The 21662-nt window shown below is 45.3% G+C and overlaps 1 long non-coding RNA gene and 1 other non-coding gene across 3 annotated transcripts in view; one reads left to right on the forward strand and one right to left on the reverse strand.

The window, feature by feature from the left end:
• Window positions 1-21662, reverse strand: part of LOC128314298 (uncharacterized) — a 223398-nt gene that overhangs the window by 51208 nt on the left and 150528 nt on the right. Inside the window, exon 2 of one of the 2 annotated variants that reach the window (XR_008295780.1) lies at window positions 933-998. This is a non-coding gene — a long non-coding RNA (uncharacterized LOC128314298). The remainder of the gene's footprint in view (window positions 1-932; window positions 999-21662) is intronic. The other variant, XR_008295781.1, reaches the window with a different exon arrangement.
• Window positions 2009-2093, forward strand: TRNAQ-UUG (transfer RNA glutamine (anticodon UUG)). Its single transcript has one exon. It is a non-coding gene; the product is annotated as a tRNA-Gln (tRNA).

Here is a 21662-nt window from a genome sequence, read left to right on the forward strand (position 1 = left end):
GCTGGGACCTTGAATTTGCACGGGGAGCTTGCTACCACAGCCTGCTTTCTGGTTAGGTGAGTGGGCAGCTGTCTGTCAGATAGGGTTTGAGGAGCCTTGATTTTGTTTCCCCAAATGTTGCTTCCTTCCCGTTTTTTGGCCTGAAATCCCACCACGAAAGCCTTTTCTGTCTAGCAGAGGAGTAGCCTAAAGATCCGTACGTAAGTCATCGAGAAGGGAAAGCCACGCAAAGTTTTATCTTTTGAGCACTTACTTTGTCCCAGCGTTATATGCGGCAATTAATTATATTTCATTTTCCTGACAGTCCAGCAGTGAGGAATTCTATTAGTGAAGGACATTACCTGAAGTGCCATGGTTAAAGAATGAAGGACTCAATACTGATAACTGTTTGGCCTTTGCCAGCTCCCGCCTTTACCTTTTGCCCCACTGGCAGCCCACGAGGAGTACGCTCTGGAGACTCCTGGGCCAACCTCACCACTGACTAGTTCACAGGACTGTCAGGTGGCTGAGTAGATGAACTGTCCCAGCTGGACACTTTGGGATTAAATCCAGAACAGGACAGAACTTGGTGTGAAACGTAAAGGCAGCCCTATCAAGCTCCACCAGGCTGGTTTACGTATCAGAATAATAGTCTGCCGGGTCTGAACCGTTTGTACCCACAGCTCCTTCAGTTGTGCTCAAGTGGTTTTTATGTCCCGATGGCGTCTGAAAAGCGCATGCCCACTGGATCAGAAAAGGGGCATGTCAAACTGAGGCAAGACTGAACGCTCCAACTAGCTTGCGGATAAAGGTCCTGGACAGCCCAGAGCCAAAGCTTCCTGACAACTGCATGGGTTTCCTCGATGTCCAACAAAGGGCAAAGCCCCCTTATCCTTTGCTGACTCAACTTTTATCGAGGCCCCTACAGCAAAGGGGCTGTTTGTAGGTTTTACCTGGAGAGTGAGAGAGTTTACCTAAGTATAGATTTTGGTGGAGTCTTAAGGGTCTTCTTAAAACATCTGCAAAACAAACGAAAAGTGGATGGTTAGCAGTCACTGAAAACCCAAGACTGCCATTTGAGTGGATAAATGCCTCTAAAGGTGGAAGGGTTAAAAAGGAAAGAAAGCAACTGCCTCTGCAGACATTACATCCCAATTATCCCAGAGTTACTGGAGAACTTGATTGTTGACAGGTTGTAAATTTTTTTCATCGTGCCACTAATTGCCACTGCGGAGAGCTTCTTTCTGGCTGGGAAAGCCAGAGGGGAGAAGATTCTCTCTCGAGTTCTCTACAAGCTGGGTTGTTGGTGAGTTCTAAAGGGGTCTGTGCACCAATCATTAGCGGTCTCTTTTGGCTTCACGGTGCTATCCATCCATACTGAAAAATTTAAATTTTTAAGACCTCTTCTATTGCGAGACAATGTCTATCAACGTGATGTTGTGAAACTTTAAAGTTTAAGATGATAGGTTAGTGAGAGAGGGAAATTACATTTATTACCAACTCTGTTTCTAGGTGCTCAGCTAGCTCATTCAAGGCTTCAGTTTCCATGGAAACAGCCTATGGGATAGTGCGTGGTTATTAGAAAGCTTTCCTTTTCGGATCCCTATTCTTCTCAAAGTATTGCAACCAACAGAAGGGCTTAAAATCTTAATCTTTACAATTAGATCTATATTTATTGAAAGCACTAAGCCCTTAGTAGGTAAGTGGGGAAAATTCATAAAGAGACAATAAATATATGTCATTCATCACTCCGATATGATTGAGTGTCCCACAGCTGCTGGGCATTGAGCCAAAGTCTGCAGGCAAAAAGATGAATAAGACACAGGTTCCGCCCACCAGACCCTTACACTCTACAGATCGTACAAGTGAGTAACAAATGACATTGAGAAACGTCAGTCTCACCAGGACTAAAAGAACAACAAATGTTCAAATAATAGAAATGTGCTATGCACAAATATGTGTCTAGAAACATTGCTTTTAATCATGGACTACTGGGAAAAAATGAAAGTTCAACAGTAATCGTTGGGGTGCCTGGGTGGCTGAGTTGGTTAAGCATCTGACTTTGGCTCAGGTCATGATGTCATGGGTCGTGGGTTCAAGCCCCGTGCCGGGCTCTGTGCTGACAGTTCAGAGCCTGGAGGCTGTTTCAGATTCTGTGTCTCCCTCTTTCTCTGCCGCTTCCCTACTCATACTCTGTCTCCCTCTCTCTCTCAAAAATAAATAAAACATTAAAATTTAAAAAAAAACAGTAATGGTTAAATAAACTTGACTACATCCCCATGAGTCAACTGTATACAGTTCACTCTCCCTGACCTGTCTGAGTCAGGCTCCTTCTAGCACTTTGTCAACTTGGCTTCATCCTTGGACATGTCCTCAAGAGTCCAATGTTAGCAAGAATCCTGCTCAGTCAGTTTAGCCAGAACCTCCATACCCTCAATATCTGATCATCCCTCAATGCCCTCCATCCCCCAGCTGATGTCTGGCCACCTGGCCTGCCTGCAGGAAAAACTAGTTTATTCAGGCTGGTTTAGCCAGAATAAACCTAACCTCTCAGTAACATCCCATCCACCGATCTCCCTACTCTGCTCCTTGGCAACAAATTCCCACTTTTCCTGGTTGTACTCACAGTCAAGCCCAATCTCTCCCCATTACTGCAAAAACCCCATTTCAGTAATCCCTAGACCTATCACAATAATCCTGAATAAAGTCTGCCCTGCCATTTTAACAAGTGTCACGTGTGTTATTTTTCTTTGACAAGAGCCATTAAAATAGCATTCGTGAACATGATGGAAATAACTGGAAAATTCCCACTTATGTCAAACCTGAGAAGGAACTTGTGTGCACAGGTTGACAGTTACCATAAAAAGGTTTGCATTTACATAGAAACTGAAAATTAATATTCCAAGATATTAACAGTGGTCTTGTTTTTGCAGTGAAATCATGACATAATTTTCCTGCCTTTTTACTTGCCTTTATTTTCAAATTTAACAATCACTTTTAATTATCCTACAAAACAAGACTACAGAATTTCTGCCAACGCATCTCCTTTCTCTTCTTATCCTTCAATATAAAATGGCCAAGAAAATACTAGATATATAAAACAGGAAGCCCTGCTTCTGGAAGAAGAATCGAGAAGAAAAATGTAAGTAAAAGTTAAACAGTACAGCCATAGTTCCTTTCAAAAAAGGAAGGTATCCTTAAGTCTTAAGATGAGAGAGTCAGGAAGGACCAGAGATCAGTATGATCGCTGTAGCCCTGAAATGAGTCATGATATATCCACTAATAAAGACTCTTATGGATTCCAGGTACATAGGAAGTTATCATAAGCACACCCCACCACTTAAGATCAGTGTGAAAACTTCCTAGCAGGTGACATGTTGCATCTGTCGAACAATAATCGAGGCAAGAGTTAGGAGACCAGCTCTTGCTACAACCCTAAGTGACCCACCCGCCAGTAGGATTTGCTCTTTCGGTGACTGTATCCTCTTATTTTTAGGTGCACGCTCCACCTTATTACATTATTTGCAGGATTTACTCATCCGCTGATGATAAGGAAGTCATCTTAGAATGTTCAGCTTTTTTTTTTAATTTTTTTAATGTTTATTTTTGAGAGAGAGAGAGAGAATGCAAGGGAGGGAGGGGCAGAGAGAGAGGGAAACAGAGAATCTGAATCAGGTTCCAGGCTCGAGCTGTCAGCGCAGAGCCTGATGCAGGGCTAGAACTCACAAACCATGAGATCATGCCCTGAGCTGAAGTCAGATGTTTAACCGACTGAGACACCCAGGGGTCCCAGAATGTTCCACTTTTCATTCTTTTTGGCCACCCAGATTTTGAGCCCTTCTCCTAGGTTTGGAGAATTCTCTTTCTAATGAGTCCTGGCGGGAGGAGGAAATCTTCCTGTCTCCCGATACAGAAAATCACATCCACTTGCTTCCACTGCTTCCCTTGCAGCTAGGACGCAGGTGTTGACCTAGGCTATGCCATTCAGATGCATCTGGTCCAGACTTTGAGTCAGGAGCAAGGGACACAAGAACAGATGCTGCAGAATGGTGGCCTGTCTCAGGAGGCACAGTAGGGCTGCAGCAAGAGGGATCCAGCAGGATCCCGAAGCACCAGTGGTAACTCAAGCCTCATGCATGGGTCACGGTGCTGGTTAAAAAAGGCTAGTATTTGAAGCTTAGTGTGAGCTGTAATGATACATCCTTCTGAGCAGTTCTATGGCTTCATGTGGGGCATGTGTTCTTTAGCCTGATTCTTCAACCTTCCCGGCACTCATGTAACCTACCCAATATTCTTATGAAAATTACTGCCCTTTTTTTCCCCTAACAAATGCCAGAGTTGAGGGGTACCTGGCTGGCTTAGCCAGAGGAGCGTGTGACTCTTGATCTCGGGGTCATGATTTTGAGCCCCAAGCTGGGTGTAGAGATTAAATTTTTATTTATTTATTTTTTAATGTTTAATTATTTTTTGGAAAAGAGAGAGACACAGAGCATGAGCTGCGGAGAGAGGAGGGAGACACAGAATTCGAAGCAGGCTTCGCACGGTCAGCACAGAGTCAGACGTGGGGCTCAAACTCACAAACCATGAGATCACGACCTGAGGTCAAGTCAGACACTTAACCCACTGAGCCACCAGGCGCTCCTAAATAAATCTTTTTTTAAAAGCCAGAGTTGAGTGTGTTGCCTATAACCAAATATGGTAACAGATGCAGATGACAGGGAAGCCACATTTTCCTTCTAAAATGCAATATTAATAGATTAACCTTTCTAAAAAAAAATCTTGCTTTCAACCCCTCATACTTTGAAACATATACTTAGACAGAAATTAGGTAGAAAATATGAAGTTAAGAGAGACTGCCACCCTGGTTTCAACCTAAGTCTATTTTTGAAGCTTCTTCACTAAGCTAATTTTAATATTTTGTAAACATTGGAGAATTAGTAATAAAGACTACTGAAATGAGTAGTTAATATAAATGTGATTTTTTTTATTTTATTTAAAAAAATTTTTTTAACGTTTATTTATTTTTGAGACAGAGAGAGACAGAGCATGAACGGGGGAGGGTCACAGAGAGAGGGAGACACAGAATCTGAAACAGGCTCCAGGCTCTGAGCTGTCAGCACAGAGCCTGACGCAGGGCTCGAACTCACGGACCGTGAGATCGTGACCTGAGCCGAAGTCGGACGCTCAACCGACCGAGCCACCCAGGTGCCCCATAAATGTGATTTTTAATTTCAGTTGAGGTTTCTGAATGCTATAGAATTTTTAACAGCATTGACTTTTTAAACTACAAAAGACAATTCTACTGACTAGAAACTAAAAGCCTATAATGTTAATATATAGAGTTAAGGAAAGCTCATGAACTCATGTCCAAATTAGTTCTGACATTCGACAAAATTCTCATAACAATGTTTTGGCAGGAAAGAAAGATTTTTCAGTCTCTGGAGAGCAAATGACTCTTCATATAATCTCTCTCATTGCCTTAGTAAATTGCCTAAATCATGTAAATTAAATAATGTTACATTTTCTGCTCAAACGTGTCTTCTGGACTCATACTTCCTGGCTTTTAATAATGAGTCAGAGGAGATCCCTGGAAAAAAATAAATAAATAACTCCACTAGGAATGTAAGACGTACATTATCACACTTGCAATGTACCCCAAATAGGAAAGAGTGCTTTCTTAAAACTCAAGTCAGACCACAAAGTAAGCTGAGAAGGTACAAAATAATTCAGATCGAGTTGGCATGAATAGACTGTTATCCACAGGGCAGTTTCAGAGGCTGGTGAAAGCAGGGTTTTTTCCCCTCCTAATATTGATTGACCATGGTACAAACCTGAACACATAGACACCTACTGTGAGATTGTGATTTATGATAAGAAATGTAGAGTTGGTCTTTACCCCATTCCTGGCACAGAGCTACTGAAAACCCTTGGAACTTCCTAAGTGGTAAGAGCCATAAATGTGAGAGGAGACTCATTATTCATGGCAAGCCCCTTTCAACCGTGCCTGAGTTTATGTTAATGGGGTGATTTCGTGAAAGCCCCCAGGTGAATTATGGGACGAGGACTGGTTGCTGGGAACCAACCTCAGGATTAGAGAGTTGGAACTTCCAGCCCCACCCCTACTCTTAACTTCGGGTAGGAGAGAAGGGCTGGAGTTGCCTTAGTCTGCAAGGGCCAATGATTTAATTCAATCATGCCTACAAAATGAAGACTCCACCAACTGGGAGAGCTTCCCAGTTGGTGAACAGGAGCAGGTGCTCAGAAGGTGGGGCACCAGGAGAGGGCCTGGAAGATCACCCCCCTTCTCACTCACCTGGCCCTATGCATCTCCCCCATCACACTATTACCAGGTTGGATAATCGTAATAAATTGGTGACCTAGTAAATAAACCGTTCTCGTAAGTTCTGTGAGTTGCCCTAATAAATTACATGGAACCTGAGGGAGGTGGGGGGAGAGGGTCACAGGAGCCTCCAACTGACAGCTAGTTGGTCAGCAGCACAGGTGGCAATCTGAACTTTCAACTGGCCCCTGAAATTGGATGGGGCAGTCTTGTGGGATCTGATGCTATCTCCAAAGAGATAATGTCAAAATGGAATCAAATTGTAGGACAGACACCCAGCTGGTGTTACAGAATTGCTTGGTGTATGGAAAACCCCCCACGTTTTGAATACAGAATACTCTGCAAATAGATGGAAAACACAGGAATTTTCCCAGACACACATGCACACACACTCTCACATACATACCACACCCCGCATACACAGAGACAAATGAATGGCTGCATTTGCAAGCTCTCATAGCTATTGAAGGCATATAAATAAATCAAGAAAAAGAGACACTATTGCCATTCACACTGTGTCCCCAACAACACAAAGTTTAAAATGTGCACATTAATTAACTAAGGAAAGAATTTTCTAGAGGTTATCTGGTCCACTGGCCAGCCTCCTTATGGAACACATGACTGTTTGCTATATACCTTCCTCTTTATATTTCCACTCCGAAACAAAACAAATTCCAGGAGTTGTGGAAGTGTTTGATACGTGATAGACACCTTTCTTTTTTTAATTTTTTATTTTCTTTTTTTTTTAGTTTATATCCAAATTCGTTAGCATATAGTGCCACAATGATTTCAGGAGTAGATTCCCTAATGCTCCCTTAGCCATTTAGCCCATCCCCCCTCCCACAACCCCTCCAGTAACCCTCAGTTTGTTCTCCATTTTTATGAGTCTCTTATGTTTTGGGTAGACACCTTTCTTAAAATGGAAACAATGTTAGGTTCATTTGCTTGAGTGTGGATATGCCAGTGAACATACGGTTTCAGAAACGACGTCGGAGTGGCATGCCAGGACGGCTGTTCTCACCACTTACAGAGTTTGACCCCTCAGGGAAGTCAGACCCAGCAGTTGCTGGAGCGGTGAGGCCAGCACTCACTCTGGGGAAGGTTCTTCACCACCGTGGTCCATCTGAGCTGAGGGAGTCAGGGAAGAGAAAGTTCCCCCAGGGGGAGCAGATGAATGAGCACAGAATCTTGATTCCATTCTGCACTCCGCACAGAAGAAAGAGGTTCAGCACTTATTTAATTAAACTCATTGCCTGTCACGACTGGGACAAAGGACCATGCTTTATAATAAAAGAATTGCCTGGAAGTCCTGCCCCTCCTGCTGGGCAATGGATGGATTTGTGCTTAGGGGACAATGAAGACATTCAGGAGCAGGAAAGAAAGTTCTGTGTGTGCACTCCTGTGAGTGCTTACAGGCTCTTGAGAATACAGAAAGTATTCTGGCCAAACGTGTTTCCCAGTCTGCTCTGCGGGTGTGTGGGCGGGAATGAGGACACGCAGAACCTCTGTGCGGGAATGACCTAGAAGGTGTTACTCCCTTCTACATATCTCATGACCCACAGAGGCAGGAACCACTTTACAGCACACAAACCAAGTCTGTGGGTACTTATTTTCTGGTCCTGTCACACTGTGGTCTTCACTGACCAGCCTATCATCCTACATAACTCATGTCTATACCCACTATTGTCTACAGGATCTTACAATTGTCCTACTAAAGTTCACAGTCATCTCTTAACGTTTCTTGCCTTCATTTCTTCACCTTCTCCCTTAGAGAGAACAACATACCCTCTTCCACAGACACCTGACAGGTACTAAGAAAAAGTAACATAGTCCATGCCTCTGGGAGCAAAGGTATCAAAACCAGTGTTCTCAAGCTCTCACCAACCCCCTTCTGTCCCAACCCCTGTAACAGCCATAGAGCAATGCTGCTAGCCACTGACGCACCATGACCTTCTGCCTTCAAACCTTGACCGGAAGAACTCTTGGGCCACCACATTTCAACCTAAAACGAGCCACCACCCTAGACCAGCGGGTCCTCAAGTGTGGTCTGGGAACATGGGAGGATCCCCAAAACTTTTCCATGACAAACCCATTCGCATAGAAATATTAAGATGCTCTTTGTCTCTTCCACTTTTAATCTCTCACGGGTATGCCGTGGAGTTTTCCAGAGGCTCTCTGGCATCCGATAGTACAAACGCTTGAACCCAGAAGCGGATAGGAGACTCTGGGTGATTTCTGGTAAGCCAAACTTACAGGGATTTGCAAAAGGAAAGTGTGGGAAGCAAACCGCTCTTTGCACAACTTACTGCTGTCTGTTTTCACATTAACATGTAATGGGCTTACTGTTGGTCTTGGTAAATGAATTAATAAGTACATGTTTTTAAATACCTGTCTTCATCTGAATATGCTAAATATCAGTAGATATAAGCTTGTGGGGTCCTCAAGAGCTGCTGCGGTTTCTGACACAAAGCAGGTATGGAGTAATGCATGGAGCATAGCACAGCCCCCCTCCACCACACCACAGTCAATACCTGCCCCGGCTGCACCAGAACATCCTCGGCTTCAGCAACAGAAAAAGGAGGCCCCTGCTCATCACGTAGCCACAGAAAATCTAATGACTTCTGTGCCCAAAACACCGAACAGCTGCAATGGGGTCTGGTGCTGGGCTGATTCCTGCTCCTTCTATCATTCAGGGTTTGACTGAAGAAGCAGAACCATGGGGAGCGATACGTAATAAAGGGTTTGTTACAGAGTCTGGAACACAAGCAGCTATGAGAGCTGTAAACCGGCTACGCAAGGATGATGCTTTTTTGGTCTGGTGCTGGAATCTGACATCACCAGGGCAGGTGACGGCAAGGAAGGATGGCCGTGAAGTGTGGGGTCAAGGACAAGCTGTAGCCCCCAAGAACGGACTGCCACCTGCTTCAGTCTCTCACCTGCTTCAGGCCTCCAGCATGGTGATGCTCATGCCCTGCTGGAGAAGCTGGCATCCTTCATCATGAAGCTAAACACCCAGCAGGCCAGGAGTCTAAGGAACCAAGGGAGGAGGTCTGCAGGACTGATGCACCCCAGCTAGAGGGGCCAGAGATCCACGACATGCTTGCAAAGCGGCAGCACCACATGCACCTCACTGACCTTCCTCACATAAAACGTGAGACCAAGGCTTCACTTCACCCTCCAGATCTCATGTAAAATCTCATGTGACCCGTGCTAACCTCCAGTTAAGCAGGGAAGGAAGAAGCGAGAAACACAGCGCCAGCTTCGGGACACAGAGTAACCCCTTCTGTGCTGCTGGGTGGCGCTGGCATCTGTCCACACGGCACCCAAAGAGGCTAACCTTCCAGGGGGACTTTGGTCTCCAACAATCCACTGGGAACTTTTCTTGGAGTCTTCATTGCTTTCAGTTCCTCCGATGCTTCCGGTACCTTTCCAGCCTGCATTTCTCGAGATAGTTGACCTACTGATCTTTTCAAAAGGAATAAAGCCACCCGATGTGAGAGGCCCACTGCACTAATATGACCTCTCAATCCCACTTGCATCCTGCCCCATCGTACTGTCAGGCATATAGTACAACCTCAATAAATACAACTGAATAAACTCAAATAACTACTCACCATTCGTGTGGTCATCTGGATCGTCAGAGGCACCAACCAATCCTTCTGCCCACATCACCTACCCCTCTTGCCTTCATTTGCCATCAAACCCATCTTTTGTCCCCTTAAATGGATGAAATACCATCATTTATATTGTTTTTAGTAATTGCATTATCTGAAGTCTCATGGGTCGGATTCTGCTATCTGTTGTCTATGCTCACACTGAGGGTAACCGCTTTCTTTTTCTTGTTTCCTTTTACTTTTTTTTTTTACAGTAAGCTCATAGGCCTTGGAAATCTACCCTTGGGAATTCATTGAGGCCAGAGTTGGAGATGGGCTCCCTGTAGACATTTTAAATTTGCTTCTGCCAGGCACCTTGAGGACCATCAACCTAAGACAAATCCAAGGGCAAAATGTAGAATAATAGACCACTGGTATAGAGTGATTGGGGGCCATAGAAACCCAGACTGTAGTTACACTTTCATCAGGGAAGAACCTTTCACTTCTGAACAGCAAGATTTCAGCCAGTTCTTGCTGAAACATGCAAAGTTCTTGCTCACCCTTGCGCAGTCGATGGAGCCCTGTGTGATGTCTTAGTTAGCCAGTGGCCGTTATTCAGACTCTTTGCCTTGGGTGGGCTTAAGCTTTGGTACCTGTTCCAGGGGCCTTGTCACCCTGTCCCTAAAAGGAACAGCTCAGTCATGTGAGTTTTCCAGGTGCTCCCAGGACAAAATTTGACTTCACTCTTCTGAAGAACTCTCTGAGTTCTTTATTTTTTCCATTCTTTTTAACTTCTAGGATTATTTCCTGAGAAAAGATAGATATATCCTATTTTATATTTTGTCCAGCCTAGGTTGGTCAAGTTATCTAATCATCAGTGTTGCTAGAAATATAAGTTTTCATTCCTTCATTTTTCAATAAGCATTTTGAAAACACCTATTATATAGAAGGTAATTATAATCACTGACATAAAAAAAATATATACAATATATTATTTACCCCCAAGGAACTTAGAGAAGAATGAGTGGCATAAAAATAGATCATTAACATAGTAAGGAATAATACAATATCATATAACTGAGCACGGGGGACTAGGAGGGTACAAAAGAGGGCCACCACACTCACTGGGTTGGAAAAAGGGCACAGGAGAGGACAAGTAGTCAGCATATATCAATCATTGCAGTAGCCTAAAACCAGGATCATTTATTTCTCTCACACACATATAGATGGGCTGGCTTCAGCTCAACGTGCTTAGGTTTGACTGAGCCTGATTCTGGGCTTCAGAACTTTTAGGTCTGTTCCACGTGTCTCTCCTTTTGATGATACCAGCAGCTACATGTCTTTCTCATGCCAGAGATCTGAGCCTCCCAGAGCAGTGAGTAGAAACCACCAAGCCCCATGCCCCCCCTATGCTCCAAACTCACACACAGTCACTTCTGCCCACGTTCTATGGACAAAGCTCAACATCAGTTGGATGAGGAAGTATACTCCTCCCACAGAATTGGGGGTCGGTGGTGGAAAATAGTGAATTTGTTGAAAAGAGTCTAATCTAACAAAGACGGATTTGAGGATTCATATTTAAGTTTCATTTTCAAAAGAGGTAGAAATTCAGAAGACTGTTAATTCCAGAATAAAAGGAAACACATGAGCAAAACAGTTTCACCAGCAGGGTTAATAAAGTCAACAAGGAGATGATAATGGGGAAGTAGACAGGGACCAGTAAAGGGCATTGTGTGTTTTAATGAGCTCTATTTTCTGTGTAGCTTTTTGCTACATGAAAGCCAACTGAAAGCTTTTAAGCCAAAACGATATAATCAAATTGACATTTTACTGAGATCACAGTGCCATCTCCCTAGATAAACTGCTACTGAAGGCAAGAGTGTGATGAAAAGATTCAGTAAAAAAAAGATAAGAGATGGACTAGGTCCATGATTGTAAGAATAATACAGTCAAGTTGGAATCAAGAGCTATTCGGGAGGGAGATCAATAAACTAATAAAAGTCAAGTGCCTAGCAGTGTCTGGTACAAAATAAGTTCTCACTAAACACTAGAAGCTACTGTTAATAATAATAATAGGTCTGGATAATTGTGTGAGGAGGCAGGGTGGCAAGATGAGAGCAAAGGAGAAATGTAAGATGTCTTTCACAGACCTTGTTTGATTAACCAGATTGTCTATGTCATTTACTGTCATATGGCCAAAAGAGGAAGAATACGTTTACAAAGAGAAAAATGACAAATTTTGGACATGTTATAAACACAAAAGAAAAATTGCAAAAGTGATGAGACAAATTTCAAGTGAGCAACAGCTCTCAGACGGACACCTGCCTTTTTAACAGGAGCAATGGAAATCAGAAGAAGACAATGGAATATTATCTTCAAGGTTCTAAGGAGTACCAGTACCTGCCACCCTAGAATTCTATACCCAACAAAACTAGACTTCAACAACGCAGCCAAAAGAAAGCCAGTAGAAGATACAATTATGTTCACACCTGCATTGTTCAAGAGTCTAAAACCAAAACAACCAAAATATTTAAGAACAATAGAATGAATAAAGCATAGTATATGCATATAACAAAGTACTGTGGTTCTCAAAGTGTTATGCCTACAACAGTGTCACCTGGGTTCTCAAAGTGTTATGCCAGTGTCAGTGTCACCGGGGAACTTATTAGAAATACAAACTCTCACACCCCATCCCAGAATTTACTAAATCAGAAATCCTGGAGGTGTGGATCAGCAATGTGTGATCTAACAAGTCTGAGCACAAACTACAAATTCATGTAACAACATGACTGAATACTCAAAGCATAGAGTTGAAAGAAACAAGACTGACTCATAAAACTCAAACTGTATATTCCACATACACAATGCTTAAGAGAGAGAGAGAGTGAGAGAGTGAGAGATGTAATTCAACTAAACTGTTTAGGGATACTAAGTTGAGAGCAAAACTATAATGAAGGGAAGGTCGTGATTAACATAAAAGTTGAAAGGCACCTGGGTGGCTCAGTTGGTTAAGCTTCCAACTTCAGCTCAGGTCGTGATCTGATAGTTTTGTGAGTTTGAGCCCTGAGTCAGGCTCTGTGCACTCACTGTGTAGAGGCTACTTTGGATTCTCTCTCTCTCTCTGCCCCTCCCTCGTCTGTACTCTCTCTCTCTCTTAAAATAAATAATTAAAAAAATTAAATATAAAAGTTGAAATATCTCTTGGGTAGGGAATAAGGCGTTTATATAGGAAAGAATACTTAGGATTCTGGGTATTGACAGTATTTTCTTTATTTGCTTGGGTGGTGATTACATAGCTGTTCACAATGATTTATAATATATACGTTACTTAATATATATATATGCACTTCTCTGTATATGTTTTATATTTCACAATAAAAAAGTGCTTTTAAAAGAATAGAAAGCTAATAGGAATGTTGCTCACAAGTAGGATCAAATCCAGGAAATGTGTTTCAAAAAATATAATCTGGAATGAACCCCAGCTTTAAGAAATGGAGTAAAAAGAAATGACATTATGGGCGCCTGACCAGCTCAGTCAGTAGAGCATGCAACTCTTGATCTCAGGGTTTTAAGTTTGAGCCCCACATGGAGTGTCGAGATTACTTGAAAAAAATAAAATCTTTGGAAGGAAGGAAGGAAGGAAGGAAGGAAGGAAGGAAGGAGGGAGGGAGGGAGGGAGGGAAGGAAGGAAGGAAGGAGGAGGGAGGGAGGGAGGGAGGGAGGGAGGGAGGGAAGGAAGGAAGGAAGGAAGGAAGGAAGGAAGGAAGGAAGGAAGGAAAGAAAAAGAAAGAAAGAAAGAAAGAAAGAAAGAAAGAAAGAAAGAAAGAAAGAAAGAAAGAAAGAAAGAAAGAAAGAAAGAAAAAGAAAGGAAGGAAGGAAGGAAGGACAAAGTGTGGGGGGAAGAGAGAACATTACATCACCCACGTCCCAAAAGTGCATCTCATCAATACCTAGTCTTCTGTTTTGGGTCTTCTCCCTTCTTTTCCAAACCTTCCTACCTTCCAACTTGTAAACTCTGCAAGCCTCCTGAGAGGTACCACTTCTACACCATCCTTCTCTGACATTGGAGCCTAGGACTCAGCAATCATTGACCCCGGAGAGTCCAGGCCATGGGAACACAATAAAGGAAAAACAGAAATGCTAATAAAAAAGCACTTAGGAGGATTTTTTTTTATCTTAATCCATAAGCCCACTACCAGATATAAATCAGACACCCACAGCATGCTTTTGTCTGTGTTTCCCAAGGTTCTTTGTGTGTGATCTCTTTGGAGATGCCACCTAAATTCGCTCACATTTTAACTGACGTAAACCTATTTTGAAACCATGTGCATAACTCGACACAGCCACAGTGTTCCCTGAATCACACCGCTTTGTTTCCCAGCTCCTTCTGGGCCAGGGAACCGTGCCAAGGGTAACAAAGGCCTTCAACGTCCAACAAAGACCAAACTTGCCTGAACTGCTCCTTGACTTGCCCGAAAGAAACTTTTGGCTTTGTTGTAATAAGCTCCTATGGCATTACATCCCCAAATCTTGACATGACAACACTATTCAAGGGTCCCGGGAGTCCGGTGAAGGCACCCAATCGTCACTTCCTCTGCAGAACAAATTCAGATGTGGAAGAGATTTCACATGGCCCCATGAGACCGACACCAGGCACCCATGCCGATTCAAATCTCTCAGTGCGTGCAGCTAATTGCAAGGTATGACCCTTGCCTGCCCAGTTTGGTAGTGACTCAGCCTGCAAACACCGTCCTACTGAAAGATCCACAGTGTTTTTATGTGTTTTACTGAGCTACAGAATTTCCCAGCAGATCCGTTACTGGTGTTTATTGTTTTATATTTTAATAGTCTCTCTACAAAGTGGGAATCAGGAACCAAATATATTCATCCCGGGGTAATTTGCTTATCGCCCATGAATGGCACTTAAACAAAAGCAACAATGCACTTTTCACTGAAAAGCATTTGGTTTCAGCATTTTGGCAAGCGCTTAGGAAACCCCCATGCTTCCTTCCCAGAACATAAATCTCCATCCTGCAGCCCAGATTTGTGGTCAAATGAGGAGGCAAGAGCGGGGTTTTGCTAACTTGCGTTTCGAAGAGTGATCAGCCGAATGCTTTCACCCCTGCTTTCTGTCACGGGTCCATGCTGGTGATCAGAGGGGGAATAGCTCTAAAATGCAAATGGATTGTCTGACAGGAGGGGATGCTGTGTGGAAGACCTCTCTTAGAGACATGACCTTCACTAAAATAGGCGGGGTAAGTGCAATTTCTCAGAAGAGTCCCAGTATGATGCCACTGTTCCTAGAAAGATTCAGGACACAGAACCAGTATGTCTTTGTTGAATAACAGCTTGTTCAATGAAACTGTTTGGCTTTAAATCAAGAGTGGCTTTAATGCAAGGCTGGATAGTCCCAAATGGAGTTGCTCAACCCAATAAGGTGCATAATAAACAAGGGGGTGGAAGGAGTCATCCAGGCAATGCTCTGCTCAGCCAGACACTGGGTTTCTTGGGGAGAGCATTTCTTTGGAGTTAAGATCTCCATAAAGCACATCAAGTTGCCCTGAGTTAATCCACACTCGTTTTAAAATTCCACTGGTATTCTTTGCAGGTGAGTTATAGCTCAGGAAACATGCGTTTGGATCAAAAGGGTCCTCCACAACCCGACGGCGTATAGTTCTCTGATGTCTTCCTCGTGTCCTTCTTTCTCTTCTCTCCCTTCTTTGCCTCCTTTGGTCCCGTGTGTCCACCACTGGTAGCGGTAAATTTAGCAGAGGTGTTCTCGATTAGCCATGCTCTCGTCTCTCCCCAGGGACTTCGTACGTACCCATATGTTAGGATTCTGCCCTCATACCACCTGCGCACGCAGCCTTCCCAGCATCCCCTTTACGCTGCTAAGGGCCGCCTAAATCAGGAATCCCAAAAATGGGAGTCAGAGTTCAAATTAGGCTGGGGTGTTAGCTACTGGGAGATTGTCAAAGAGCTCGTGCTGTATACATCTAAAATTTAAATTTGAATTAATTGGTCTCTCCAGTTACTCACAAGGTTCACACAAGTGGCCATCTCCTTGACAAAGGCAGTACCATACCCATAGATTTTGAGGGAAATAGCAAGGGTGAGAAAGCAGATGGAGGTAGATGGAAAGAGAAGAGCGGGTGGGTTCACAGGGTCTCAAAAGGGTAGAACCTCCAAGATGAGGAAAATGCGTGATTGGGTACACGGCGTGTGGGAGAGGGAAGAGGTCACATGTTTGATGTGGGCACATGGGTCCGTGGCACTGTGATTCAATGAGGAAAAGAACACAGTGGAGGGCATTTGTGGGGGCAGTAACGAGGTGGATTCAACTTTCTTTGCTTTAATGGAATTCTGGCTTAAATCCTCAGAAGGATGAAGCTATAAATCACTTTTTAAATTAAGCATAAGAGTAAACAGATGGCACCACACTGGACGAAAGCAGGGTCCCCTCTGACAGGCGGGAGAAGTGTTCCACGAGAGGAGGAAACTTCTCCGACGTGAGGACAGTATCTGTGATCTCCCTCTGCAAACCAGCGTCTGGACAAGGCAGAACAGGGAGGCCAGTGGCAAAAGGCTGCTTTGGAAATCTATGCTCCGGAGGCATTTCTTTCTCTACCTGTTCCTTTGGCTGGCTGTCTCAGGTACCAGGGTTCCTCCAGGGGTGCAGCCTACTTTCTGAAACTACACAGATTTTATTTTTTTTTTATTTTTTTAGTGCTTATTTATTTTTGACAGACAGAGAGAGGGAGACACAGAATCCAAAGCAGGCTCCAGGCTCTGAGCTGTCAGCACAGAGCCGGATGTGGGGCTACAACTCACGAACCAGGAGATCATGACCTAGGCCAAAGTCGACCGCTTAACCAACTGAGCCACCCGGGTGCCCTGAAAACTACACAGATTTTAAAAGAAAGACCATGTGGCACATTCTCAGACACACAGCATCTTCTGAATGCAGCTGCTCACTGGGCTATCTTGCCTTTCAAGTATTTCAGAGGGAGCCTTCTGGAAACAATCTATTTCTTCAAGCTTGTAACTTCCCACACTCTCTCTTCAGTGTGTTTGTTGTTTGGGGGGGACAGGAAGGGCTTTTCTTGAAGGGTCTGAGTTGTGACCACCTTTGAGTGGTGACTCCCCAAAGACAGCTGAAAAGGGGGATTCCATTTCACATAATTCTTGACGAAAGGCGGCCGGCCGATCTCAGCTGGCACGAATGTGCATGTACAGTCAGGATGCCCAGAAGGACCCCTCTTAAGATGCCCAGCACTGAACTGAGGGTGTGATGCCCAGCCTGCACTCGGGGAAGTCACCTGATGAGGGAGGGGACGATGGCTGGGTTTGCTTTAGCAGACCGGGCTTACAAACTTGAACGCCAACAGCAGACACATCGGGATTCAAATCCCCAACTGCCCTACTAGGCAGTTGTGTTAACGTGAGCGGATAACTCTCCTGTCTGAGAAATGGAGATTAATAACACAGTGTGGACCCCATTTTTGTTGTGAACTAAATGAAACCATGAGTGTAAATTGCTCACACCATGATCGGCCCATAATAAGTGCTCTGTTAACAAGAATTGTCACCTAAATTCATGCACCATGAGCTACTCCAGAGTTGCAGTTCCTAGTGGGAAAGCCCACTTCTGCCCAGAAAAAAAAAAATCTATTGATTGCCAGAATGTTAAAGTATGTTTCGCTTCATTTGTATGACTGAGTCGTGTCCTATTTGGAAAACTTGACCCTGAGTTTGAGACTGCTAGCCAGGAGTGACTTAAATTAGTTGAGCATTCACTGTGCTGACAGTTCAGAGCCTAGAGCGTGCTTCAGATTCTCTCTCTCTCTCTCTCTCTCTCTCTCTCTGCCCCTCTCCTGCTCACACTCTGTCTCTCTCTCAAAAATAAATAAATATTAAAAAAAAATGGGTGAGCATTCAGAGCTGGTAGAATTATCCTAAACTACTAACATATCAGTAGAAATCTCTCAGTTCATTCATGGCCTCTCTTCCTCCTCCCTGCGTTCTGCAGCACGAGGCCAGACAGGCAACAGGGGACAGGAGAACAAATCAGAGGCATGTGCCATTGGCCTGACCTTCCCACACCCCCGTCTACAACGGTCCCAGACATGGCTCTTCTTTTCTTCTTTTTTTTTCTTTTCTTTCTTTTTTTTTTTTTTCTTTTCTTTCACAGCTCGAATAAGCGATAGAGTTAAAAATAGGTGTGTTACTTCAACAGGTAATTATTTTCCTGAAAATGAAAGCTAGTGGGTCTATTTTAAGAGTTAATTAGCCGACAGGGGACCTGAATTCACCCTACAGTGCATTTCAACACGCGTTTCAGAAAAGTAAGAGGTAAAAGCGTGCCAAGCTGCAGAGAATTTCTGAAAAGACGGGCAAGAAGCGGGAGCCATCTCACACAGGTGGTAAGTCCTCACCAGATATTTGAGATCTTTCTCATGCGCGGTAATAGCAGTCGTGCTTTTAAAGTTCTCCTTTCGCTCAATGACTATGTCGGAATTTTTTTTCTCGCTGCCACAGGGCAGGTGGACCGCTAACCATCGAGGATGACAGGCTCAAGGACGTCGCAGCTGCGGCATTCACACGACTTAATGAGGGAGCCTGAAGCTCTCCCTCCCCGGGAGGAGGTGAGAGAGGTGATCTCTGAGCTGCAGTCCGCCAAAAGCCCAGATCGTGACATGCCATCTCTTTAGAGGCGGTCTCTTGGCTTCGAGTCCTCGCTGGTGACATTCGGCAGTGGCCCTACTTCATGGCTCAACTCTCCGTGACTCCTTTCCATCGGTGGCGGTGAGGGGTGCTGAGGAGCGAGAGAGAAGCTCAGCCTGGCCTGCCCCACACCGTTATTGGGTGAGCAGAATTTCTTTACCCTGTTCTGAGGCACTACGGGACAGGGCTGGGGGCACGCCATCCCTACCGGGCGCTGTCAGTCAAGCGGGCTTCCTCAGCCACCGGTCACTCAAGAGCCAGCACCACCGTCTGCTTCCAACAAACCCACGATTGGAACCTCCTTCTGCAATGAGTTCACTGCCCAGAGGGCCTGTCACTCACTCCACCGCAGTGGTTTAGTTGACGTAAAACTACAGACGCACGGCCGCCTACATTGTGGCCACTTCTCTCTTCCCTGGGATTATGCCCTGGCCTTGTGGTCTTTAGCAAAGTCTGAATCCTAGACTCTGCTCTACCTGACTTGTTTTGCTGTTGTTGTTGTTGTTGTTGTTGTTGTTGTTGTTGTTGTTGTTTTACCAGAAGCACCTTTTTTTTTTTGGTACTTTGTGAAACGATCTCTCAGTAAACATCAGTGTGATTCTGAAAGTGAACCTCCAGTGCGTCCCCAGCGGAAAGGGGAGGGCTCCACGGTCAGGCGGTTGGTCCCACTGCACAGAAAGCCATTCGGTCGTCAGAAGGCGGCCGGAACTGAGCCAGAACCAAAGCCCCAGCGCTTACTGTCAGCTCTGGCCAAGGTCAAATGCGGCCAGCACCCTGGATACACCGGCCAAGCCGGGTGACCTGAAGAACAAGTCCCTACCTCTGCAGCCCTGGCGTCCCCCTCCGGGCCAGGGGACTGCTCCTGGGTGTGTGCTGCCCGACCCGCAGCATCAGCGCTGTGAAGAGCAGGTTAAGGCTCCCGTTCCACCCCTCCGTCCGCTATCCCCCCGAGCGTCCCCTCCGCGTCTGTAAAATGGGAAGGACACCACTTCGTGCGTTTGGGGGAAAGCCGCGGAGGCAACATGTGAAGTGCCTGGAAGAATGAGTTTTCATGCTCAGTAAGTGAGACCACATTTGCTAATCCGCGAAGCGCTGGGCTCACAGTTCGGGTTGAACAGAGTGCCGGAGCTGCGGGGACGGTGGGATGTGGGCTCCCAGGTGTAGGCAACCTCTGCTGGGCCGTCTATACGTCCCTCTCAAGGGTCGGGTTGGACTCGGGGTCGCCGTCCTCGATGCAACAAGACCATCCACGGTGGGGACGACTCAAACATAAAGAAGTGTTCTCTTCTTCCAGAGAGTTGTACTTTTGAGGGCAGACCTTTCCCGGATGCCATCACTTACACGGCAGACCGGACCCAGCGGGCGTCACTGTGGAGGCGGCGAGCAGGTGCACGCCGCTCCTCCCCGCAGCCCCGTTAGGATTTCCAGCGCCTTCCTCTCCGGGGGCCCCTGTGCTCCTTTGAAAGCCTCCGACCATCCTGCCTGCCAGCCCGGGAGAGCGCGGCTCCGAACCGCGGCCTGACTGAGCCCCCTGGCGGCAGTTCTGCGGCCACGCACCTGCCGGGCCCGGGAGAGGCTCCAGCGTCGCAGCCCTCCGCACCCTCCCCTTCCTGCAACTACCTGCTGAGAGGCTGGGCGCCAGTCCCACACGGTTTTCCCCGAGTCAGGACAGGTGTGCGCTCACCTGGCGCCTGGAATTCTCCGTGCCTCCTTCAGCCCCACACTTCCTGCCACTTCTCCACTTAGAATACCAGAGGGAGCCCCCAAGACCCCGCAACCGCGGGGGAAAGCAGGGGTTTAAGAGTCGGGAGAATTCAGGTTTGCATCCCGATTGGGTTCGATAGGCGAGTATTCATTCATTCCCAGGCCGCTTACCTACTCCGGGCCTCCACTTTCTCAGCAGGGAGACGGGGACGGTGGTGCTGGCGTCTGGGGTTCATTTTAATTTTAATTCCTAAGTGACACTACATGGCTGTGCATATAAAAATTCATCCATGTAGCTGTATGGTAGATTACGGGCATATCTATAACTTCATACATGTACAACATAGACAGACATATAATATATATTCCAGAGACAGACAGAAGGACAGAAGGCATGTGAAAACACAGTCTATGGTAATGATCACCAGAACTACCCAGGAGACACAACCGGGTCAAAATTGTTTCCGAAGAAGAAAATAAAACGAAGGTCACCAAAAAAAAATCGGGAATCGCATACGAAAAATTTTCCAGCAATAACGCATGGAGCTGTAGACAAAACGGGCATCCCATATTCCCGGTAAATGTAACAGACAATCAATCCATTGCCTCATTCAGGGAGAAAGAAGAATCCGTAAGCATCCTGACATAATAAGAAACTAGCAGCAATTCGAGGAGAATCCCAGCCTCAGGCGTTTCAACAGGACTGAATTCCACAAATGAATGAAGTTACACTGATGCTGTGTTAATTTAAACACATGGTATGTTGTGTCAAGTTTGTGCTTTGTAATTTGTTTGTAAAAGAAAAAAAATCATGGTCATATTTTCAAAGACTGAGAACCTACAACTTTTATTCACGGGGGAATGTGTATTTGAAGACTGCACCAGAGTCTGCTTGGTTTTGCCCCAACCCATTTCTCCCCTCTTTCTTAGTAATGGGATCCCTTATTTCAGCAGGACTTATGTGTCGAGATTGAAACTTATACTTTTCCAACTTCCCTTCCCTCCAGCTGTGGCCATGTTGACCAGGTTTTAGCTAAAGGAGTAGAAGAGGTGCTGTGTGCGGGGCTCCAGGAGACGGTTGGGGAGGGGACGGGGCATCCCATTTCTTCCCCTCCCTCTTCCAGAAAGGACAGCGTGCCTGCAGCCTGTAGTCTTGAGGACCTCATGAAGCCACAGTCTCAGCCCTGGCCTAACCTCTTCCAGACTCCTTCTGGGAGAGAGATATAACTCCTATCTTAGTTGAGCCTCTGTTAGTTTCTGATTTCAAACACCTGCCACAAATCTGACTCTAAATGACACCGATAGATGCTAAAGCCAAATAA

The sequence above is a fragment of the Acinonyx jubatus genome, chromosome B1 (assembly GCF_027475565.1).
Source record: "Acinonyx jubatus isolate Ajub_Pintada_27869175 chromosome B1, VMU_Ajub_asm_v1.0, whole genome shotgun sequence".
Classification (NCBI taxonomy): Eukaryota; Metazoa; Chordata; class Mammalia; order Carnivora; family Felidae; genus Acinonyx; species Acinonyx jubatus.